At 53.1% G+C, this 25,458-nt stretch overlaps 1 long non-coding RNA gene across 1 annotated transcript; it reads left to right on the top strand.

The window, feature by feature from the left end:
* The first annotated feature begins 460 nt into the window (after positions 1-460).
* LOC133353549 (uncharacterized) lies at positions 461-3,948 on the top strand. The gene is made up of 4 exons (XR_009756401.1): positions 461-569; positions 2,932-3,015; positions 3,455-3,574; positions 3,918-3,948. It is a non-coding gene; the product is annotated as an uncharacterized LOC133353549 (long non-coding RNA).
* Positions 3,949-25,458: the final 21,510 nt, after the last annotated feature.

Below are 25,458 nucleotides of genomic sequence, written 5' to 3' on the forward strand. Positions count from 1 at the left end.
TCTTCATTCTTCTCAGGAACAGCCCTGCTCTGCCTTCACACCACGCTTATATCTCGTCTCTCTGGCGTGGCCGGCTCCGCCCAGGCCACGCCTCACTTCCCAGGCCACGCCTCACTTCCCAGGCCACGCCTCACTTCCCCCACCTCTGGGAAGGTCCGGATCCCTCCAGCACGTGACCCCCCAGGCACCCCCTTGGGGCCCCCAGCCCTCGTACGGGCCAACACAGTAGTGACCGTTCTGTCACTACAATTTGTTGACACTGCTCAAGTGCCTGGGTTGCTCTCCTTATGAATGAACTCTGCGATGTGATGATCCGTTCTTGTTGTTGATGTTCACGCCGACTGATCAAGGCGAGTGCGTGTGGTGTGCGTGCGGTCTGTGCGTGTGGTCCGTGCGCGTGTGGTCTGTGCGCGTGTGGTCTGTGTGCGTGTGGTATGTGCGCGTGCCAGGTGCGTTACGTCGATCACGGGGGTGAGGACGAGGTGGAACCTGGCGCCGTGCATGTGACCGACCGTTTCACGCACGTTCCCTCGCTCTGCCTCGAGTGCGAGCTGAGCTTCCCGCATCTGGTAGGGACTCTCTCTCACTCACCTGCAGCTGCACGCAATCCCCACATGCCCAGAGAAGCACACAAAAGGCTCGCATGAAATCTGTTTACACATTATTATTATGCTTATCATTGAATGCATGTATTCATAAACAGCCTCGCTTATAAGTGTCAAGACTTTTGTAGGAGGGTCCTGCCAATTTTTTGAATGAGGTGGAGTGATGTTGTTGCTGCTGTGGTACAGATGCAGGTGATGATTATCATCAGGGCATCTGGTGCAGATACAGCGCCGCTGAATCTAACAACTTTCACTTCCTAGTGTGCCGGGAACGATCCTGGCAAGGGTTATTCAACATTGCCTTGCCAGACATGTTGAGGAAAGACTTTCGGAGCCCCAATGTGGTTTCAGACCAGGACGGTCCTGCACGGATGCCATATTTTTTGTTTGTTTACTACAGCAAAGGTGTAGGGAATTCCAACAAGACCTACATCTCTGCTTTATTGATCTGGTCAAGGCCTATGATACAATCAGTGGGCCAGGGCTTTCAGAGTCTCTGACTCTCTGCTTACAATGAGTAAGGGTCTTCACGATGGCGGGCAGGCCCGGGTAAGGCTACGTGGGCAGGAGTCGGAGCCATTCCCTGTTCACCTTGGGGTGTGACAGGGCTGTTCTTTGGCTACCATATTATTTAACATAATCTTTGACCAAGTAGTTACAGAAGCTTACCCTGGCTGTACCGGAGGAATCTCCATCGGGTACAGATACAACTGAAGGCTGATCGATACCCCGGTGCGGTCGAGGGATGGCTCCCTATTGGTCAACCATGTTGTATATGCTGATGATCTGGTGATTGCTGCTCACTCAGAGGAGGAGTTGGAGGCACTGCTGCTGAACCTGGAGTGTACCACTTAGAGGTGGGGCCTTACAATCAGCTCCACCAAAACTTAGCACCTGCCTTGGCATTTTATGCCATCGAACAATCCACCCCCACAACTCACAATTGGTGATGCGGCAGTTGTGGAGAGAGTGGAGAGTTTCCCATACCTTGCCAGTGTGCTCATGACCGGCTCCGGTTTAACAGCAGAGGTCTCACTCCAAATCAGTCGAGCGCCATTATCTTTTCATCGGCTGCGTTACGCTGTGTGGAAGCTACTCTGGTCTGTCGCTGCACCGATTAGAAACATTTAGGCTGGCATGCGTACTATCCATCCTAGACTTAACTAGACTGGATTGTGTGAGGATCTCACATCCTTGAAAGATCTGGACACATTGCCGTCGCTGATTGGCTGAGGGCATGGCTTAGCACCACTGACGAGCACTCGGACTGGCTGAAAGTGGCGCCTGCGTACATAACGTAAACATGTTACCTTTAGTCAACAATGTTAACGTTAGTAGAAACCATACGAGTCCTGACTTAGAGCTTTCGTCACTGCAGGAATTCATATTCTTTGGTTCTTTCGGTAAAGTCATGTAGATTGTTGGAAAAAAATAACCAAAAATTACTATGTTTCAATCACACAAACGATCGTCATCAGGATGAAAAAAAAATTATCCAAACGTCGTAGTTTTTTGTTATTTTCTTTCAACCTATCTACGTGACTTGACCGAAATACCCAAAGGACATATGAGTCCTATTGGAGGCGTAATGTTAACCGCAAAACACGTTAACTGATGTCACCATTAACCGAGGAATTACTGTACCAGTTACACTGTGTGCTTTGGCTTATGGGGATGAACCCGAATGAAACCCATACAGGAGGGGGGTGGAGAGAGACAATATACAAACTCCACACACGGAGAGGTGCCCGAGTTGGGAATGGAACCCCCCACCCAGGTGCTTACTGTGAAGTACACACAAGTGTGTTACTACTGGTTTATACCCTGCTGCCCAAAAGTAGTTCCCATTGCCAACGCTTAAATTTAGACTTGGTATATTCAATTGGTAGATACGGAAGGTGGCGGTAGGTGGAAGCTATCTCTAGCTGTGTAGATGCAGCCTTTGTGAGTGAAAATGGATTATTAGCCGTCTACTCAAGTCGTTTGCATATTCGAGTACAATGTCCATTTCCCTTGTCACGTGTTCCGGTGACCATTGGGTATATATGCACAGAGGTACATGTGATATGTACTGTCTTGTCTTGATATATTTCATTTTGGTAGCCTTTACAGTGCAGTATATCAGCTTAGAATTCTGTATTTATAATGTGTACAAGCAACAAGTTAATACTTTCACCATAGTATGTTTTTTAAGGACAGCAATATGAAAGTAAAATATTAACTAAAAGCCCACATCGGCCACATTCAGAGCCCCCGTATTTTTCGTGAAGATACTGCTAAGATATGTTGGTTACTGCAGGCTGGTGTTCTGACAATATGCTTCCAGGATGAAGGTGACGCACAGAAGGCCGAGGTGGTTGAATACCTCTCCAGAATGCTGTGTGGACAAACTGTGCGCATGACACTGAAGGTACTTTGAAGGAAAATTAGCAGCCTTCACAGTGGCATCCACGTGCCTGTACACGCAAACAGATCGGGAGAATTGTCCACATCACCATTCGTCACGATGGACGTGGTCTCTTTGCAGCCAACTGCATTGCCCAGGTTGCAGCGTTGACTTTGTTTACAATCAGCAAAGATTCCGGTAAACATGGACGCAAGTGCACAAGACAAAGATCCCCCATGTAGGCTTAACACACTGTTGGGGCAAGTACTGTTAACGACCATCTATGAAGGCTGGCACGGCACAAAAGGGGGTGGGCGGCAAGCACCACGCCCGGCCGCCTTTGTCTTCCTCTCGGTGATGTTTAACACACCATACCACGTACTCATTTGAGTACTGGTTCAGATAATCATCACTGGTGTTGGTCGTAAGCGGGAATCGAACTCTGGTCGCCGTGTGCTTGCAGGTGCCCTGCAGTGAAGCGTCACTGCCCCTCCAAGTGGATGTCTACACAGAGCAACAGGGCTCCCTGGAGGCTCTTTTGGCGTTGGCTGAGCCTCTCGATGGGGAACAGTGCAGCCCACAGGTCTACACAGCAGCACCAACAACAACAACTCTCTGTCAGGGCTTGGGGCCACATTAGTTTACTGCTTTCCATAGTCCGTGAGCACAGACCGGATATGTTTCACTTGTGGGTACCGCCTTTGGTGGCATCACTTTAGTGGTTTAAATGTCTCCGTAGCCAAAAAAAAGTGCGTTATAACCATGTGAAATGCAACTCAACTCTGTGGGTTGATTTCTTCATATTCGTTCCAGAATTTTGTTTAATGCTTTTGGTTAGGGACCATCGAATATCTTTTGAAGAGTTGGGGTATGAAATCGTAAAGTAATAACGAGATCTTAAACACCGTGTCACTTGACATTCTCAGGGGCAGGAGCCCACAGAAGGCGAGAGTAAGCCAACGAGCACCGAAGGCCGGATCCAAGTGAGAGAACCGCCACACTTCTTGGAGAGCGTGGCGGTTCATGCTCTTCAAGTGGAGGACTCAGGAGAGGAGAACGGTGCAGGTCTGGGCGCTCTTGGGGAATGGGGGGAGGAGGAGGAAGAAGATGTGGCGGCTACGGAGAGGACGGGGGGGAGCGGTGACCAAGATGAGCAGGAGGAAGATGTCATGTGGGATGAGCCCCTGGTATGTTCTTACAAATTATTAAAACAACTTCTGTTGGTTATTTTTGTTAAGGTCACATGCTATTTGAACAATATATTCTCATTAAAATTTTTGTTGGTTTTAAGGGAGTAAAAATATTTTCCCTTCATTATGCAATTTTTTTTCATGGGTCAATTATTCATACGCTCAAGGGTATGGCCCAATAATTTTTATTACTTATTTGTCCTATATGCACCCTCACTTTTTGTGTGTGGGTTTTTACTTCACGTACATGTACTGGCTCATTGGCAACTGAGCACAAATTTACAGCAAGAAAACTCAACACATTTGTCAATAACACTGTGGCCTTAAACTAAAAAATATATATCTAATTGGTGATGTTTCAGGCAGTAGCTCATCTTCATAGCACATGGCGTGTTGTTATGTTTGTGGTAATGGATCACTAGCTAGGCAGATGCAGTATCGCCAAATAATTTGTGTATCTTTATAACACAAGGGGCTGGGGAAACATGTGTCTGATAACCTTTATGCGATCAAGCTGGAGGATAGATTGTCAGAATGCAGCTTTGCACCACTTTTACCCTTTTTCATTGGAAAATCCAAGCTAGTCCGCACGTGGGCATTGCGGTATGCTTGGTTTGTCCACTGAGCCGAGCCGGAACCAAACAATGCTAAGCCATCTGAATCTGGCTCGTGACCAAGTCAGGCCGGGTGCTGGGCTGGGCTGATAATAGTGAAAATGCATCTGACATCACACAGTCCATAATAAACGTTTTTGGGTTAGATTGCGTTATTTATAAATGTGTCGTAACCCTCCACCACCCGACATGGCCAAACAGTAAAAAAATGTGTCACGTTTACAAAGGACAAATAGTTCAATTTAGCCCACCGGTGTGTTGAAGAGTGAATCAACATCATTTAAAATTTGAGTAACCCTAAATGATATGCTTGTGAGTTTTGATGTGATCTCTCTATTCATAAAGGTTCCAGTGAATGAGTCGCTTAAATTACTTGATACACTAGTAAAGAATACAGATTTACCAAAAGATATCCCGAAACTAGCTGATCATTGTTTAAGTAACACTTCTTATGGAGAGGTGATTTCTTTAAACAAAAGGAAGGAGCCGCAATGGGCTTTCCTTTATCTCCTGCTATAGCAAATCTGTACATGGAAAACTTAGAAACAAGAGCACTTGCCTCAAGTACATTAAAACCATATTTTTGGTTTAGATATGTTGATGACACTTTGGTTGTCTGGCCACATGGTAAAGATGCACTTAATGATTTTCTAAATCATCTCAATGCACAAAACCCAGCCATCCAGTTCACCATGGAAATGGAGGTGAATAACACACTTCCGTTCATAGATATTTTGCTTGGACATGGTTTAAATGTCAAAATAACACGCAGCGTTTACCGAAAGCAAACGCACACTGATGCCGATCTGAATGCAGATTCACATCATCACCCAGCTCAGAAATCCTCTCGTTTAAAAAAACGCATACATCTGGCTAAAACAGTGTCAGATGGTGAAAGTCAAGTGGGAGACATTAAACATGTTAAAGAAGCACTGCGACAGAATGGCTACAATAATGCTCAAATTAACAGAGCACTGAATGCCAAATCACGAACGCAAAGCAACACTGCTGAAAGTGATCAGATTATTCAAACAATTAAAATTCCATATCTCAGGAGTGACTGACAAATTAGCCCGTGTTTTGCAAAAGCAAAACATTAAAGTAAGATTTGGTACAGTACACAAAATCTAAAACTAGTATCTTGCACTAAAGACGAATTGCCTAAATTACTAACAGAAGGTGTATATCGGATTAATTGTTTGTGGCAGATGCTATATTGATCAGATGGGACGTAACATCAGCGTAACACGAAAGAAATATTAAATTACTAGCGTTAAGTACCCGGCGTTGCTCGGGCAAAAAATGCAGACACACACATTGACTTGCACACAGACATTGACCCACACACACAGAAACACATCGACTTAGACGCGCACACACACATATATGGTTAAAGCCAGGATGGATCGTTAGCAGGCCAGCCTAAATGTTTCTAACCGGCGAAGCTGTTCCATAGCGGGGTGCACGTTTCACAACTGAGCCTTTATTATGGAGAGGTTCGGTTTGTGACTAAGCCTGGCCTACATAACAAAAGTGTGAAAAAAAGAAAGCTAAACCTGGTAAAACAGAACTGGCTCTCTATCAGTAACCTGTAATAGTTGTCTGTCAAATAAGATGGTCCAAATAAGTGAAGTTAAATCTTTTTTGCATGGTTAATCACATCTTTCCAATGATTACTCAGTTTGTAACCATCATCACGGTTGAAATTATGTCTGTGTTTGTATATTTGTGTAGTAAGTATATATGGAGGCTTGACGACAGGATCGGAGGCACACTTATTTATTACACCAACACAGTTATTACAGGTCACTTGGCTACAGGGATTTCTCGACAGCTAACCCCTCTAGCCTATACCAACTCCTCCACTACAGGACTAGGGGAGGCTATCTGTCCCAGCTTGGTTAAGCTGGGATCCCGGCTCCCTGAGTCACCAGACCAGCTTCGTCTGGGCTCTCGGGGCCACGCCACCGGCTTGCCCTGGTCGGCCCTTAGAAGGACAGCGAGCCAGGGGAGCTCCGGGGCCTATACTAGCAGGTCTTCGTTCTTCTCTGGTTAAAGCTGAGTCCCGACTCCCGAGCCTTTCGGCTCATCACCTTTTATAGGACTTGCCCCCAAGGGGGGCCCGTGGGGGATGTACATGCGGACGTCGGTGCGAGCGCCACCCCTGTGTACGGCCGTAACCCCGCCCTTTGTGTTTGTTGGCCATCCGTGGCCATGCATAATCACACAACACCTTTCGTAGCCATGCGCAATTACACCTCTACATCACCCCCCCCTGTACAGCTCGCAGCCGTCCCTGGCTGCAAAAAAAAATCAGAATAAAGGTGTATCCCTCACAAACCCCTGTGTGTGTGCCTCGCGTAAATTATTTCTAACAAGAACAAGAGAACCTAAACAGAACAACAAGAGGAAGAGAGAGAGAGAGAGAGAGAAAAAAAATATCCCGACGCGCCCTCCCTGAATGAGCACCCCAAAACCAACAGATATATACACACCGGAGACCACCCCTCCCCATAGTCCGCAGGGCCCCCCAACGGCCGACCTCACAACACCCTCCCCATAGTCCGCAAGGCCCCCCAACGGCCGACCTCACAAAAGTCTGCGCGTTTTGGCGCGCGTTCTTGCGGCGGGCCCGTCACAAGGGCCCGTCCTGGCGCGCTCAGTGACGGTCGTTGACGGTCCGGGTGCAAGAGAGTCAGGCGTTGCTGTCGAGTGACCCCCGACCCCTCCGGGAGGGGTTGGTGGGCGTGGGCCCGTCACTCCTGTTTCACCTGGGGACGGAACAGTTGGCGTCAGGTTAGGCGAGTGCAGCGACGACGGGGAGTCGGCGACACCCTCACACGTTTGGCCATGCGTGTGTGTGTGTGAACCACGGGGCAGCGCGACGAATGGTTTTAACCTTGAGGGGTGCACATACCACCGGCGTCTCCCCCATTTTACGCGAACACATTGCGGCCGCAAAACCTGCACGACCTCCACTGGCCCCCGCCACGGCCGTACCAACTTTGACGAGGTTGCCAGCGGCACCTGAGGACAGTGCAACCACGCCCTGTCCCCTGGTTCCCATTTGACCACCTGCACCCGCCCCAACCGAAGCCTCTCGTTCGCCTTCTGGCGGAGTTCTGAATTTTGCACGGCCGCTTCCCGCGCCTCAGACAATTTGGCGATGTTAAATTTAACGTGTTCGGACAAGTTAGACTTCGCCTGGGGCGCCGAGAGCTTCAGCTGGGTCGCCACAGGGGGGTCAATTTCGCGCCCATACATTAAAAAGAAAGGGGAAAATCCGGTGGCCGCATGGGGAGCCATTCTGTAGGCCTGCAACACACCGGCTATACGTAGGTCCCAATCCGTCTGGGAAACCGACACCTGCTGGGACAGCATGGACGTGATGGTCCGATGCAGCCGTTCCACCATCCCGTCAGTTTGTGGGTGATACGGAGAGGTCCGAACCTTCTCCGTACCCAAGAGGTCGCACACCTCACGTAGGAGTTTACCAGAAAAATTCCTACCCTGGTCAGTAAGCAGCCGTTCCGGAGCACCCTTGTCGAGGACATAGCCCTGGACAAAGGCCTCCGCGATGGCTGCTGCCGACTGGTTCGCCAGGGGCCAGGCCATAGGCCATCTCGTGAAGTATTCAACCCCCGTTAGTAAATACCTATTGCCCCTGGGCGTAGCGGGAAATGGGCCAAGTATGTCCAGAGCGACGAGCTCGTTAACCCGGGAAACTTTTATGGACTGCAGCGGAGGGTTGGACCCCCTCGCAGGCGGCTTCCTCTGCGCGCATTGCGTGCATGACCCCAAGAGATCCCCCACGTCCTTTTCCATGCCCGGCCAGAAGAAATCCAGCTGGAGCGTGGCAAAGGTCTTGTGAACCCCCAAGTGCAGAAGCCGCTCATGAACAGCCCATACCACCTTACCCCTTAAAGCAGCAGGCACCACAAGCCGCTGGCGCCGGGTTTTTCCATCCCAGTGCATTAAAAGACCCTGGAACAACCCCCACGAGTCAACGTTTTCCACCCCCTGGCCAACCCCCCCGGCGCGACGGCGCAGAGCGAGGAGGGAGGTGTCCTCCATTTGGAGGCGTCCCCATTCCGCGACCGACAACCCCAGCAACGAATCCCTCCCTTCTTGCTCGATAGGACCCGAAACCGAAGGCGCATTGGCAGCGGCCACGAGGACCGAATCGGTGGTGACGTTCGGAGGCCTACAACGGCCCGAACCCAAGAGGCACGCGCACTCCGAAGTGGGTGGCAATCGCGACAGGGCGTCAGCGTTCGTGTGGCGGAGACCCTTACGATATGTGGTGACAAAGTCATAGTCCTGGAGAATCTCCAACCATCGAGACAACTGGCCCGATGGTTGTTGAACCCGCAGGGCGTATTGTAGGGCCGCATGATCTGTACGGACGGTGAATCGCCGACCGTACAGATACGGGCGGTACTGCTGAATGAAATAAACAATCGCCAATAATTCCCGACGGGTAACGCAGTACCGCTGTTCAGCTGGAGACAGTACCCGACTACCGTAAGCCACCACATGCTCTACGCCCCCAATGAGCTGGGACAGCACGCCCCCGATGCCCGTGTTACTTGCATCTGTATCGAGCAAGAAGGGTTGTGAAAAATCCGGGTAATTCAACGGCGGAGCCCCCACCAAAGCATTTCTGAGGGCGCGAAAAGCAGCCTCCTCCTCCGGCCCCCAATGAAACCTGACTCCCTTGGACGTCAAGGCATGCAATGGTTTCGCAATCGTAGCGAAGTCAGCCACAAATCGCCGATAATACGACGCGAACCCAATGAAACTCCTGACCTCTCCCACAGAGGTGGGAGTCGGCCAGGAGCTGACGCATTCCGTTTTGGCGGGATCAGTGGATATCCCCGAGCGCCCAACAATGTGACCCAAATATCGCACCGATTCGCGGAGTAAATGGCACTTCTGTGGTTTAAATTTCAAATTGGCAGCCCGCATTTTGAGAAAAACAGCACGCAACCTCTGGAGGTGTTCCTCGAAGGATTTGCTAAAGACGATGACATCGTCTAAGTAAATCAAACACGAATCCCATTGCAAACCTGCCAAGACCAATTCCATTAACCGCTGAAAAGTTGCCGGCGCAGAATGTAAACCCATCGGCAAGCGGTTAAATTGGAAGAGACCTTGCGGTGTACGAAAAGCAGTCTTAGGTTTCGATTCGTCATCCAGAGGAAGCTGCCAGAATCCAGATAGCAAATCGAGGGTGGAAAAGAATCGCGCACCGGCCAAGGCGTCGAGCGACTCATCCATCCGAGGAAGCGGGTACGCATCTGCCACAGAGATTTTGTTTAGACGGCGAAAGTCGACACAAAATCTCAGTGAGCCATCGTGTTTTTTCACCAAAACGATCGGCGCGCCCCACGGGCTGTTGGAAGGGGAAATGATATCGGCGGCTAGCATGTCATCAACAGCCGATTTGACATGATCCTTTTCGGCGGGACTCAACCGAAAGGGATTTTGGCGGATTGGCGCGCTGTCACCCGTGTCAATATGGTGTCGCAGCAATTTAGTACAACCAATATCAAATTTGTGTTGACTAAAAACGTCAGCAAATTCGCTCAGGAGAACTCGCAGCTGCGCGCGCTGCGAGTCGGACAGGTCCACTGAACCCGCGCAAAGCGCATCCAGCCATCCGTCATCACAGTCCGAATGCGGTCGCGACGGAGGATCGGTGGATACGTGACCCACAAGTGGTTCCTCATAGGGCACCGGCGTTGCGTGGGCAAGCACGGTCCCTTGAGGAACCACGGCCGTTCGCGATCCCACATTAAGGACTGCAATGAAGGGGTCCCCATCCCCTCGCACCATAGTCTGAGCCGCGAGCAAATCGGGTCCATTGACCCCGGCCCGAGATGGACCCAACAAGACCCCCCGATCCGCAACCCCTTCATCAAACGGCCGACGCAACCTAAGAGGGACGAGCATCTGGGCCCCCGGAGGCACGCGCACAGTTTTTGTGACGAGCGCCTGCACGGTGGCAAACGCCCGACGCTCCGTGGCGGGGGAAGACAGAAATGTAACGCGTCGGCCCGATGGGAGCTCAATGCACCCTTGGTCAATAAGGATGCGGATGGGCATTTTGGCCAGAAAATCCGTCCCCAACAGGCACGGAACCGCGAGTGAGGAGGAAACCAAAACAGGCCCGGATAATTTAATGTCCCCAATGCAGATAGTGGCGCGGATTTGGCCAATAATGCCCAGAGAGCCCCCGTTAGCGGCATAGCACGGCACGTCAACAGGGAGCAAGGGACGACTTTGAACGGGAAGGATGTTATAAATCAAATCAGATATAATGGTCGCCGATGCCCCTGTGTCAATTAAAATCCGCACCTCTACCCCATCAATGTGACCGACCACGACCGATGATCCCGCCGACGCAGCAACGACACGATGGGCGAGCTCCGACCACTGACCCGGTTGGAGCGCTCGCCGCATTACCGAACAATCGCGCGCGACGGACGGGGAATTTGGAGCCCTGTTTAGTTGAGCGCGTGAGTGTGTGTCGGATGTGTGTGTGGGCCAAACGTGTGAGGTGCCGCGACTCGCCGTATTTCTCTGCTGGAGCTTGGGAGGAGACGGCGTGGCATCCTGGCGAGGTGTCGCCCCGCGCTGACGGGGAGCCCGGCATCCTGACGCAACGTGGCCTTGCAGGCCACAGTTGTAGCAGCGTGTGAGCGCCCCCGATGTCCTGGGCTGCTCCTGGCGACTCGGTCCATTCCGAGCCTGCGGTGCCGCCGATCTCCATTCCCCTCGCCGCTCCACCCCGCAGACCTCCTCCGATGGGAGGGCGGTGGTCGCCATGGCATGGCCGGCCGCCCCCTTTGCCGCCTTTCGGCGCAGGGACCGCAAGCCCCCGTGGATGTGGCGCGCGACCAGCAGGGACGACATCTCCGCGTCGTCCTGAGCCAGGACGTTGACGTCCAGCTCGTCAGCGAGTAGCAGCAGCTTCTCAGCCACCATGGCATCCACTCCTTCCTCGTCCATCCTTGGGAAAGCAGCCTTCGCCAGAGCCAGGAGAGCCGTCCGGAAGGCCAGGGGTGACTCGTTGGCGCCCCGACTCCGATCATGGAACAGCTGCCTGCAGTCCGAAGGCGGCCCATAGACGGCTGACAGCAGCTGCAACGCCAGGTGTAGAGTGGCGCGCTTTTCCCTCGGCGCCGAGGTGAGGGTAGCCAGGGCGTCGTTGTCCAGCATCGCTGGCAGCGCGCGTAGAGCCTCGGCGTCCGACCAGTTCGCCATCTCTTGATGAGCGATGAACTGCCTCTTGAAGCCGCCCCAGTCTCCGTCAGCGCCGACAAATTCTTTAAGAGGCGGCAGACGCTGTTGTAAGGCGGCGTCCGTGGCCGCAGAACGCTCTCCGTCGCTCCCCGCCGATGATACAGTGTGGGCGGGCCGTGCACATGGCATCGCCGGTCGCTCCGATGTTGACGCGCCGGCCGGCGTTGATGATGTCACGGCTTGTGCTTGGCGCTCAGCAGACACGTGACGCGGGCCGGCCCCGCCCTCCGCTCGTACTGTAGAGATGGCGGGAAATTTGACCGCGAGCCGCGTCGGGGTGGCGGGAAACGTCGCCCCGCGCCGGCTGCCGTCGTCGACCCGCGCTGCTCCTCCAGCCCCCAGCCGCGTGATCTCCTCCAACGCGGCGGCCGCGGCGTAGAGCAGGTCCGCCAGGCGGGAGTGGGCCAGCCGGAGTCCTTCGGCCGACGCATCCCCCTCCTCCTGTCGTAGCGGCGCGGGCGTACTCGGCCCCGGCTGCTCCGATTCGACCCTGGCCATCTCTGGTGGTGATTCGGCCGCAGCGTCTTCCATCTCCGACTCCCTGGTACGTGTCGTCCCTCGTGTGTCCATCGTTGGACGTTTACTTCTGACCCCAGATGTAGTAAGTATATATGGAGGCTTGACGACAGGATCGGAGGCACACTTATTTATTACACCAACACAGTTATTACAGGTCACTTGGCTACAGGGATTTCTCGACAGCTAACCCCTCTAGCCTATACCAACTCCTCCACTACGGGACTAGGGGAGGCTATCTGTCCCAGCTTGGTTAAGCTGGGATCCCGGCTCCCTGAGTCACCAGACCAGCTTCGTCTGGGCTCTCGGGGCTACGCCACCGGCTTGCCCTGGTCGGCCCTTAGAAGGACAGCGAGCCAGGGGAGCTCCGGGGCCTATACTAGCAGGTCTTCGTTCTTCTCTGGTTAAAGCTGAGTCCCGACTCCCGAGCCTTTCGGCTCATCACCTTTTATAGGACTTGCCCCCAAGGGGGGCCCGTGGGGGATGTACATGCGGACGTCGGTGCGAGCGCCACCCCTGTGTACGGCCGTAACCCCGCCCTTTGTGTTTGTTGGCCATCCGTGGCCATGCATAATCACACGACACCTTTCGTAGCCATGCGCAATTACACCTCTACATTTGTATGGCTTCATGTACAAACCTTTGATGGTAGCCAGGAGGTTTGCAGAGCACCTTGGTCTCGGAAAAGACAATTTCATGAGAGCCCACAGAGTTGTAGCAATGATCAGCAACGGCCGAAGAATCAGTTCTGATTCCAATGCCCGCTGGCAGGAGGTCACGGGGCAGACCCAGGTGCCACGGGTCGACTGACCGAGATGACTGGCTGATGCACCACCTGTGCCCCCTACTGTACCAACTTGCTGTGTTTTAGCCACCCGGCGCTCCGCTCGTTGTTGTGAGCGTCGTTCCTCCGCCCTCCGTTGTTGTTGGAGGGCGACTGCCTCCAACTGCCCAGTAGCGTCCTTCACGAGCCTCCTCCACAGAGGCCGATCTTGACACCGGCTGGTACCAGTCATCGGCAAGTCCACTCAGCTCCACGTCCTCCTGTACCACATCACTCCATTTCTTCTCTAGCCCGTGCCGCACCTGTTTAGTCCCCTCGATCCGGCCGAACAAAAGCTGTTTAGGCATGCGGTGGCTGGACATGCGTGCTACATGACCTAGCCAACGCAGCCTTGACTGCCGGAGGAGCTCACCGATGGGACTTTGCCCAGATCTTTCAAAGATTTGTGAGCTCCTCACACAATCCAGCCTGGTTAAACCCAGGATGGATGGTAGGCAGGCCAGCCTAAATATTTCCAACCGGCGAAGATGCTCCATTAGGGGGGTCCACGTTTCGCAAGCGTAGAGAAGGGAGGGAATGACCGTAGCCGAGAAGACCTGAAGTTTCGTGTGGAGCGACAGACCAGGTAGCTTCCACACAGCGTTATGCAACCGATGAAAAGATATTACCGCTCGACTGATTCGGAGTGAGACCTCTGCTGTTAAACTGGAGCCGGTCATAAGCACACTGCCCCATCACCAATTGGGAGTTGTGGGGGTGGAGTGTCCGATGGTACAAAATACTCAGGCAGGTGCTTTGTTTTGGTGGGGCTGATGGTAAGGCCCCACCTCTTAGTGGCATGCTCCAGTCTCAGCAGCAGCGTCTCAAACTCCTCTTCTGAATGAGCAGCTATTACCAAATCATCGGCATACATAACGTGGTTGACCAATAGGGAGCCATCCCTTGATCGCACCCGGGAGTCAATCACGTAGTTTTACCCGGGCCCACTCACCATCATGAAGGTCCTTAATGATCGTGAGCAGAGGGTCAGGGACACCGAAAGCACGAAGAACAACCCAGAGCCCAGGCCTACTGATGGTATCATAGGCCTTGACCAGATCAATAAAGCAGAGATGTAGGTCTTGTTGGAATTCTCTACACCTCTGCTGTAGCAGACGGACAGAAAATATGCCATCTGTGCAGGACCGCACTTTCCTGAAACTGCATTGGGTCTCCGCAAGCCCCTCCTCAGCTTGCCTAGCAAGGCAATGTTGAATAATCCTTGCCAGGACTTTTCCCGGCACACTGAGGAGTGAGATGCCCCTGTAATTGTTACAGTCTGTGCGGTCCCCCTTCTTAAAGAGGGGGACCACCAGGGCATCCTTCCAATCCTGCAGAACCCGTCCAGTGGTCCAGACTGTTGTTATGATGTCATATAGGGTAGTCTGTGCACAAACGCCACCCTCCCTCAGCATTTCGCTTGGGAGATCATCTCTGCCCGGTGTCTTTCCTGGTCTCAGATTCCAGATCGCCTTCAGTACTTCCTCAATAGATGACACCTCAGCCAGCCACTCACAGGGGGTAATCTCTTCCAATATTTGAGGCACCACAGCCTCAGCAGGGTTATCCCCAATTTGTGCCATGATGTTTTCCTGGTTGAGGGATTTCCCCTCCCCCAGGACCTCACAGAAATGCTCAGCAAATCTGCAAACCTGTTCCTGGGGGTCGAAGATTGGATCACCGTTTTTGTCCCCTAATGATGGTAATAGGTGTGGCGCTGCAGGTTACTTTTTTGATAGAGTTAAATAGTGATTTGTGATCGTGGGCCACTGAGTCAGACTCCATCTCCTCAGCAACCCGCGACCACCACCCATCCTTGCAGTGCCTTACGGCTCTCCGAACCTCCGAGCGAAGGCTGCGGTAAGCCTCATTCTCTGACATGGGATGCTGTAGCTGATGAGAGTGGGCCTGTCGCTTTTTCTCAACTAACCTGAACACCTCCTCTGTCAGCCAGGGTTTCTGGGGAGGTCTAGACCGCGTACCCAAAGCAGCCATTGCAGCTGCATGAGTCACACTCCTAAACCTCGCCAATTTACCCTCGACATCAGGAGGAGTAGGGGACGATGCCAACCCCAGCTGCAAGCGGTGATGATATTCTCGCTTGCAACTTTCATCAGCTAACTGAGACCAGGCCACTTTTGGTTGGAATGGGGTCCTGGGTGTACACCCACCACTGGAGTGGAAGAATGGCAGGCGCATCTTACAGATGACTAGTCGATGGTCAGAGGGCAGATCAGCTCCATGGTAGGTCCTGGTGTCAAGGACATGGGCTCGCATCCGCTGGTCCGTCACTATGTAGTCCAGCAGATGTTCTTGCTTGGACCCGGCATGCATCCATGATGTGTGGATGCGCCGATGCCGGAAGAGCGTGTTGGTAATTACAAGCCCATGTGCTGCATCTGGCCCATGTCTTCCAATCTAGCAGCCTCCTACCGTTGTTATTGAGCTGATCTGGCCCATGTCTTCCAATCACTCCAGACCAGGTACCAGCATCATGACCAACTCGGGCATTGAAGTCACCCAACAAGATGACTCTGTCCCGAGTGGCCACTTTAGCCAGCACCTGTGACAGGAGGTCATAGAAGGCATCTGACTCATCGGCTTTGCCTGCATCCCTCCACGGATGTTCGTCTTCGGTGGGGGCATAAGTAATCACGACCACCACTCCTCGCCTCCGGTTGATGGGAAGGCGAGCCCAAAGTATCCTGGGGCTTACAGCTTCCCACACCTCACCGCCACGCTCCCACGCCCCCTTCATTCTTTTGTTCAGAAGAAGAGCCACACCCTGTTGTTTGGCAGTCTCCTTCCCCGAGTGGAGGACTGTCCACCCCTCATGGTGGCAGGATCCAGAATCGGTCCACGGGACCTCCTGAATGCCACAGAGATCCAGGCGGTACCGGTCCAGCTCCCGACAGAGGAGGGGCAGCCTCTCCGCATTGAGCGTTCAAACATTCCACGTGGCCATCCGCAGTGGTTTTTCGTTGTTTTTGGAGGAGCCCCGAGGGTGAAGATTCAATCTCCTGGCTACGCCAATTGGGGTTTGGCCAGGAGACATCATAGAAGCCTGTCCCCCCAGGGCCTCCGGCACAAACTTATTTGTTACAAATTTATGTTTCATTCGTAGTTTAGTGGTAATGAATTGAGGGTGGAAGGGTTACCAGCCCCTCGCACCCGTCCAGAGCCCCCGTTTAGCCACTGTGGTGGTCGCAGACGCCATGAGGGGAGAGACCATTGGACATTGGCCCTCCCCCCCACAGCGCTGTCCACGACAGTGTTGCCCATCCGGCACCACGAGGAGGTAGGGGGTTGTTTTGCCGGACATGGACCCACACACATAGAAACCCATCGACTTACACGCACACAAACACATGGACTCGCACACACAGACATCGACTTTAGGGACACACATGCAGTTTCTGCACACGACCATTATAATTGTAATATTAGTCAACTTATTAGTTTCATAATAGTAAACAATTAAGCAGAGTTGTTATGTGCGCACAAACATTATCATTGTAATATTTGTAAACGTATTTGTTTAATAATAGTAAACAATAAACCTCAGTTCTTAGCGAAAGATGCAATAAAATTGTACTTTACATTGGCGTGGTGACGCCTCGTCCCGTGCAGAGCCCGCGGCCTCGCCTAAATTGGCAAGCCGGAGGAGGTGAGACGTTGCCAGGCTGCGGGCTGGGCCGCTACCCCCGCCCCCCCCACCATTCCCCCGCCCGAGGCAGAATAATACTATGTAAGCGCTTTAATAATATTAAATTAATATCTAAGGACTTTATAGCAGTAACTGCACCCATTGGGGTGGGGGGGAAGAGGACATGACACTGTGAAGAGAAATCGGCAGCGTGATGTGTATATTTATTCCATATTCTTAGGTTTTTTCGGTAAAGTCACGTAGGTAAAAACATTAAAAAGTAAAATAAAATAAAAATCACGACGTTTCGGAGGCAACACAAGCTTCCGTTTTCAGGTTGTACCGTCACAGCCACGACAGCTGTATCAAGTAAATGAGAGATTGTAGGAGCTACCACTCCGTTTATATAATGGTTGGAGAAGGTGGTGGGGCAAGGGCCGCATACTTTTTATTAATATGGTAAGGTGAGGCTTAAGACTAAGAATAGACTGCATAACAAAGGCTGAGCCTTGTAAGGATGTCGTTCCTGACTTACAGTATCCTGGAGTCTACAAATTGAGTTGCATTTGTGGTGATTGCTACATTGGAGAAACGAAACGTCATGTCTCTGATCGTGTCCGCGAGCACAAGTCAGATCTGAAACACGGCAGAACTGATTCTTCGGCCGTTGCCGATCATTGCTACAACTCGGTGGGCTCTCATGAAATTGTATTTTCCGAGACCAAGGTTCTCTGCAAACCTCCTGGCTACCATCAAAGGTTTGTACACGAAGCCATACAAATATACAAACACAGACATCATTTCAACCGTGATGACGGTTACAAACTGAGTAATCATTGGAAAGATGTGATTAACCATGCAAAAAAGATTTAACTACACTTATTTGCCAATCTTATTTGACAGACAACCATCACAGTTTTACCATGTTTAGTGGTGGTCTCCCTGTTACAGGTTGAGTCACAAACCGCACGTCTCCATAACAAAGGCTCAGCCTTTGTTATGCAGTCTATTCTTAGTCTTAAGCCTCACCTTACCATATTAATAAAAAGTATGCGGCCCTTGCCCCACCACCTTCTCCAACCATTATATAAACGGAGTGGTAGCTCCTGCAATCTCTCATTTACTTGATACAGCTGTCGTGGCTGTGACGGTACCACCTGAAGACGGAAGCTTGTGTTGCCTCCGAAACGTCGTGATTTTTATTTTATTTTACTTTTCAATGTTTTTACCTATGTGACTTTACCGAAAAAACCTAAGAATATGAATCATTGCAGTCACGAAAGCTTCAAATCTAAAATTATTTATTCCATGTTAAACGCGTAAAATAAAATGTCCCCCATGAGCTGGAGCGAACGCGCATCACTTGGCAGGGTCCACACCCCCCAGGCAATTGTCGTGAGTTGGTACGATCGATGTCGAGCAATAAGTAAATAATTAAAATAAGAATGCCACTAATTCGTTAATTAAACGACTTTAAATTTTACGGACGTGAAAACGGAATAGCCTATTCCCACCACGGGGCTTTGGGTATGCCGGCTGGCAAATTATTTCGGTCTTAAAACCCACCGTCCGAGAGCCAAATCTCCCGCAAGTGCGCGCGCGGAGACATTTATATATATACTAGCAGAAGTACCCGGCGTTGCCCGGGTGAAAATATATTTCTTAATAACCTTACATATATACACAGATCCTAAGGTATTGTCAAAGCCCGGTGGGCTTTGACAATACCTTTCACCACTCACCACTCACAACTCACCCTCACCATTCACCCTCACAACTCACCAATCTCCCTCACCAATCTCCCTCACCACTCACCCTTACCACTCACCGTCACTACTCACCAATCACCAAACACCCTCACCACTCACTCTCACCACTGTCCCTCACCACTCTCCCTCACCACTCACCACTCACTCACCATTCACCCTGACCATTCAGCCTCATCACTCACCCTCACCACTCACCCTCACCACTCAACCTCACCACTCACCCTCACCACTCAACCTCACCACTCACCCTCAAAACTAACCACTCTCTCACCACTCACCCTCACCACTCAGCACTCACCCTCACCACTCACCCTCACCACTCACGCTCACCACTCACCCCTCACCATCACCACTCACCCTCGCCACTCTCCCTCACCACTTAGCACTCACTCTCACCATTCAACCTCACCATTCAGCCTCACCACTCACCCTCACCACTCACCCTCACCACTCACGCTCACCACTCACCCCTCACCATCACCACTCACCCTCACCACTCTCCCTCACCACTCACCACTCTCCCTCACCACTCACTCTCACCATTCACCCTCACCATTCAGCCTCACCACTCACCCTCACCACTCACCCTCACCACTCACCCATCACCACTCACAACTGCCACTCACCCTCACCACTCACCCTGACCACTCACCCTCAAAACTAACCACTCTCTCACCACTCACCCTCACCACTCAGCACTCACCCTCACCACTCACGCTCACCACTCACAACTCACCGCTCACCACTCACCCATCACCACTCACAACTGCCACTCACACTCACCCTCACCACTCACGCTCACCACTCACCACTCACCCCTCACCACTCACCCATCACCGCTCACAACTGCCACTCACCGTCACCACTCACCCTCACAACAACCACTCACCCTCACCGCTCACCACTCACCCTCAGCACTCACCCTCACCAGTCACCCTGACCACTCACCCTCACCACTAACCCTCACCACTCACCCTTACCACTCAACCTGACCACTAACCCTCACCATCACCACTCACCCTTACTACTCACCACTCAACCTCACCACTCTTCGTCACCACTCACCCCTCACCATCACCATTCACCCTCACCACTCTTCGTCAGCACTCACCATCACCACTCACCCTCACCACTCTCCCTCACCACTCACTCTGACCATTCACCCTCACCATTCACCCTCACCACTCACCGTCACAACCACGACCTACCCTCACCACTCACCACTCAACCTCACCCTCACTATTCACCATTCATCCTGACCAATCACCACTGACCAATCACCACCCACCACTCTCCACTAACCCTCACCACTCAACCTCACCACTCACCCTCACCACTCACCCTCACCACTCACCCTCAAAACTAACCACTCTCTCACCACTCACCCTCACCACTCAGCAGTCACCCTCACCACTCACCCTCACCACTCACCCTCAGCACTCACGCTCACCACTCACCCCTCACCGCTCACCACTCACCCATCACCACTCACAACTGCCACTCACCCTCACCACTCACCCTCACCACTCACGCTCACCACTCACCACTCACCCCTCACCGCTCACCACTCACCCATCACAACTGCCACTCACCCTCACAACAACCACTCACCCTCACCACTCACCCTCAGCACTCACCCTCCCCACTCACCCTGACCACTCACCCTCACCACTAACCCTCACGACTCACCCTTACCACTCAACCTCACCACTAACCCTCACCATCACCACTCACCCTTACTACTCACCACTCAACCTCACCAATCTTCGTCACCACTCACCCTCACCACTCACCCCTCATCATCACCACTCACCCTCACCACTCTCCCTCACCACTCACTCTCACCATTCACCCTCACCATTCAGCCTCACCACTCACCCTCACCACTCACCCTCACCACTCACGCTCACCACTCACCCCTCACCATCACCACTCACCCTCACCACTCTCCCTCACCACTCACCACTCTCCCTCACCACTCACTCTCACCATTCACCCTCACCATTCAGCCTCACCACTCACCCTCACCACTCACCCTCACCACTCACCGTCACAACCACGACTCACCCTCACCACTGAACCTCACCCTCACTACTCACCATTCATCCTGACCAATCACCACTGACCAATCACCACCCACCACTCTCTCACCACTCACCCTCACCACTCTCTCACCACTCACAACTCACCACTCACCCATCACCACTCACAACTGCCACTCACCCTCACCACTCACCCTCACCACTCACGCTCACCACTCACCACTCACCCCTCACCGCTCACCACTCACCCTCACCACTCACGCTCACCACTCACCCCTCACCGCTCACCACTCACCCATCACCGCTCACAACTGCCACTCACCGTCACCACTCACCCTCACAACAACCACTTACCCTCACCGCTCACCACTCACCCTCAGCACTCACCCTCACCAGTCACCCTTACTACTCACCACTCAACCTCACCACTCTTCATCACCACTCACCCTGACCACTCACCCTCACCACTAACCCTCACCACTCACCCTTACCACTCAACCTCACCACTAACCCTCACCACCACTCATCCTTACTACTCACCACTCAACCTCACCACTCTTCATCACCACTCACCCTCACCACTCACCATCACCACTCACCCTCACCACTCTTCGTCAGCACTCACCACTCACCCCTCACCATCACCACTCACCCTCACCACTCTCCCTCACCACTCACTCTGACCATTCACCCTCACCATTCAGCCTCACCACTCACCGTCACCACTCACCCTCACCACTCACCACTCACCGTCACAACCACGACCTACCCTCACCACTCACCACTCAACCTCACCCTCACTACTCACCATTCATCCTGACCAATCACCACTGACCAATCACCACCCACCACTCTCCACTAACCCTCACCACTCAACCTCACCACTCACCCTCACCACTCACCCTCACCACTCACCCTCAAAACTAACCACTCTCTCACCCCTCACCACTCAGCACTCACCCTCACCACTCACGCTCACCACTCACAACTCACCGCTCACCACTCACCCATCACCACTCACAACTGCCACTCACACTCACCCTCACCACTCACCCTCACCACTCACGCTCACCCCTCACCGCTCACCACTCACCCATCACCACTCACAACTGCCACTCACCCTCACCACTCACGCTCACCACTCACCCCTCACCGCTCACCACTCACCCATCACCGCTCACAACTGCCACTCACCGTCACCACTCACCCTCACAACAACCACTCACCCTCACCGCTCACCACTCACCCTCAGCACTCACCCTCACCAGTCACCCTGACCACTCACCCTCACCACTAACCCTCACCACTCACCCTTACCACTCAACCTCACCACTAACCCTCACCATCACCACTCACCCTTACTACTCACCACTCAACCTCACCACTCTTCATCACCACTCACCCTCACCACTCACCCCTCACCATCACCATTCACCCTCACCACTCACCCTCACCACTCACCCCTCACCATCACCACTCACCCTCACCACTCACCATCACCACTCACCCTCACCACTCTTCGTCAGCACTCACCCCTCACCATCACCACTCACCCTCACCACTCTCCCTCACCACTCACTCTGACCATTCACCCTCACCATTCAGCCTCACCACTCACCGTCACCACTCACCCTCACCACTCACCACTCACCGTCACAACCACGACCTACCCTCACCACTCACCACTCAACCTCACCCTCACAACTCACCATTCATCCTGACCAATCACCACTGACCAATCACCACCCACCACTCTCCACTAACCCTCACCACTCAACCTCACCACTCACCCTCACCACTCACCCTGACCACTCACCCTCAAAACTAACCACTCTCTCACCACTCACCCTCACCACTCAGCACTCACCCTCACCACTCACGCTCACCACTCACAACTCACCGCTCACCACTCACCCATCACCACTCACAACTGCCACTCACACTCACCCTCACCACTCACGCTCACCACTCACCACTCACCCCTCACCACTCACCCATCACCGCTCACAACTGCCACTCACCGTCACCACTCACCCTCACAACAACCACTCACCCTCACCGCTCACCACTCACCCTCAGCACTCACCCTCACCAGTCACCCTCACCACTCACCCTCACCACTAACCCTCACCACTCACCCTTACCACTCAACCTCACCACTAACGCTCACCATCACCACTCACCCTTACTACTCACCACTCACCCTCACCACTCACCCTCAGCACTCAGCACTCACCCTCACCACTCACGCTCACCACTCACCACTCACCCCTCACCGCTCACCACTCACCCATCACCACTCACAACTGCCACTCACCCTCACCACTCACCCTCACAACAACCACTCACCCTCACCGCTCACCACTCACCCTCAGCACTCACCCTCACCACTCACCCTGACCACTCACCCTCACCACTAACCCTCAACACTCACCCTTACCACTCAACCTCACCACTCACCCTCACCATCACCATTTACCCTTACTACTCACCACTCAACCTCACCACTCTTCGTCACCACTCACCCTCACCACTCACCCCTCACCACTCACCTTCACCACTCTCCCTCACCACTCACTCTCACCATTCACCGTCACCCTCACGACTCACCATCACCACTCACCCTCACCACTCTCCCTCACCACTCACTCTGACCATTCACCCTCACCATTCACCCTCACCACTCACCGTCACAACCACGACCTACCCTCACCACTCACCACTCAACCTCACCCTCACTATTCACCATTCATCCTGACCAATCACCACTGACCAATCACCACCCACCACTCTCCACTAACCCTCACCACTCAACCTCACCACTCACCCTCACCACTCACCCTCAAAACTAACCACTCTCTCACCACTCACCCTCACCACTCACGCTCACCACTCACCCTCACCGCTCACCAATCACACTCACCCTCACCACTCACCCTGACCACTCACCACTCATCCTCACCAATCACACCCTCACCACTCACTCTCACCATTCACCCTCACCATTCAGCCTCACCACTCACCCTCACCACTCACCGTCACCACTCACCGTCACAACCACGAGTCACCCTCACCACTCACCCTCACCACTCAACCTCACCACTCAACCTCACCCTCACTACTCACCATTCATCCTGACCAATCACCACTGACCAATCACCACCCACCACTCTCCACTAACCCTCACCACTCAACCTCACCACTCACCCTCACCACTCACCCTCACCACTCACCCTCAAAACTAACCACTCTCTCACCCCTCACCACTCAGCACTCACCCTCACCACTCACGCTCACCACTCACAACTCACCGCTCACCACTCACCCATCACCACTCACAACTGCCACTCACACTCACCCTCACCACTCACCACTCACCCTCACCACTCACGCTCACAACTCACCGCTCACCACTCACCCATCACCACTCACAACTGCCACTCACCCTCACCACTCACGCTCACCACTCACCCCTCACCGCTCACCACTCACCCATCACCGCTCACAACTGCCACTCACCGTCACCACTCACCCTCACAACAACCACTCACCCTCACCGCTCACCACTCACCCTCAGCACTCACCCTCACCAGTCACCCTGACCACTCACCCTCACCACTAACCCTCACCACTCACCCTTACCACTCAACCTCACCACTAACCCTCACCATCACCACTCACCCTTACTACTCACCACTCAACCTCACCACTCTTCGTCACCACTCACCACTCACCCCTCACCATCACCACTCACCTTCACCACTCTCCCTCACCACTCACCGTCACAATCACGACTCACCCTCACTACTCACCATTCATCCTGACCAATCACCACTGACCAATCACCACCCACCACTCTCCACTAACCCTCACCACTCAACCTCACCACTCACCCTCACCACTCACCCTCAAAACTAACCACTCTCTCACCACTCACCCTCACCACTCACGCTTACCACTCACCACTCACCCTCACCGCTCACCAATCACACTCACCCTCACCACTCACCCTGACCACTCATCCTCACCAATCACACCCTCACCACTCACTCTCACCATTCACCCTCACCATTCAGCCTCACCACTCACCGTCACCACTCACCGTCACAACCACGAGTCACCCTCACCACTCAACCTCACCACTCAACCTCACCACTCAACCTCACCCTCACTACTCACCATTCATCCTGACCAATCACCACTGACCAATCACCACTGACCAATCACCACCCACCACTCTCCACTAACCCTCACCACTCAACCTCACCACTCAACCTCACCACTCACCCTCAAAACTAACCACTCTCTCACCACTCACCCTCACCACTCAGCACTCACCCTCACCACTCACGCTCACCACTCACAACTCACCCTCACCACTCACCCTCACCACTCAGCACTCACCCTCACCACTCACCCTCACCACTCACAACTCACCCTCACCACTCACCCTCACCACTCAGCACTCACCCTCACCACTCACGCTCACCACTCACCACTCACCCTCACCACTCACCCTGACCACTCACCACTCATCCTCACCAATCACACCCTCACCA

The sequence above is a fragment of the Lethenteron reissneri genome, chromosome 44 (genome assembly GCF_015708825.2).
Source record: "Lethenteron reissneri isolate LAM-NWPU_2019-01 chromosome 44, ASM1570882v1, whole genome shotgun sequence".
Taxonomy (NCBI): Eukaryota; Metazoa; Chordata; class Hyperoartia; order Petromyzontiformes; family Petromyzontidae; genus Lethenteron; species Lethenteron reissneri.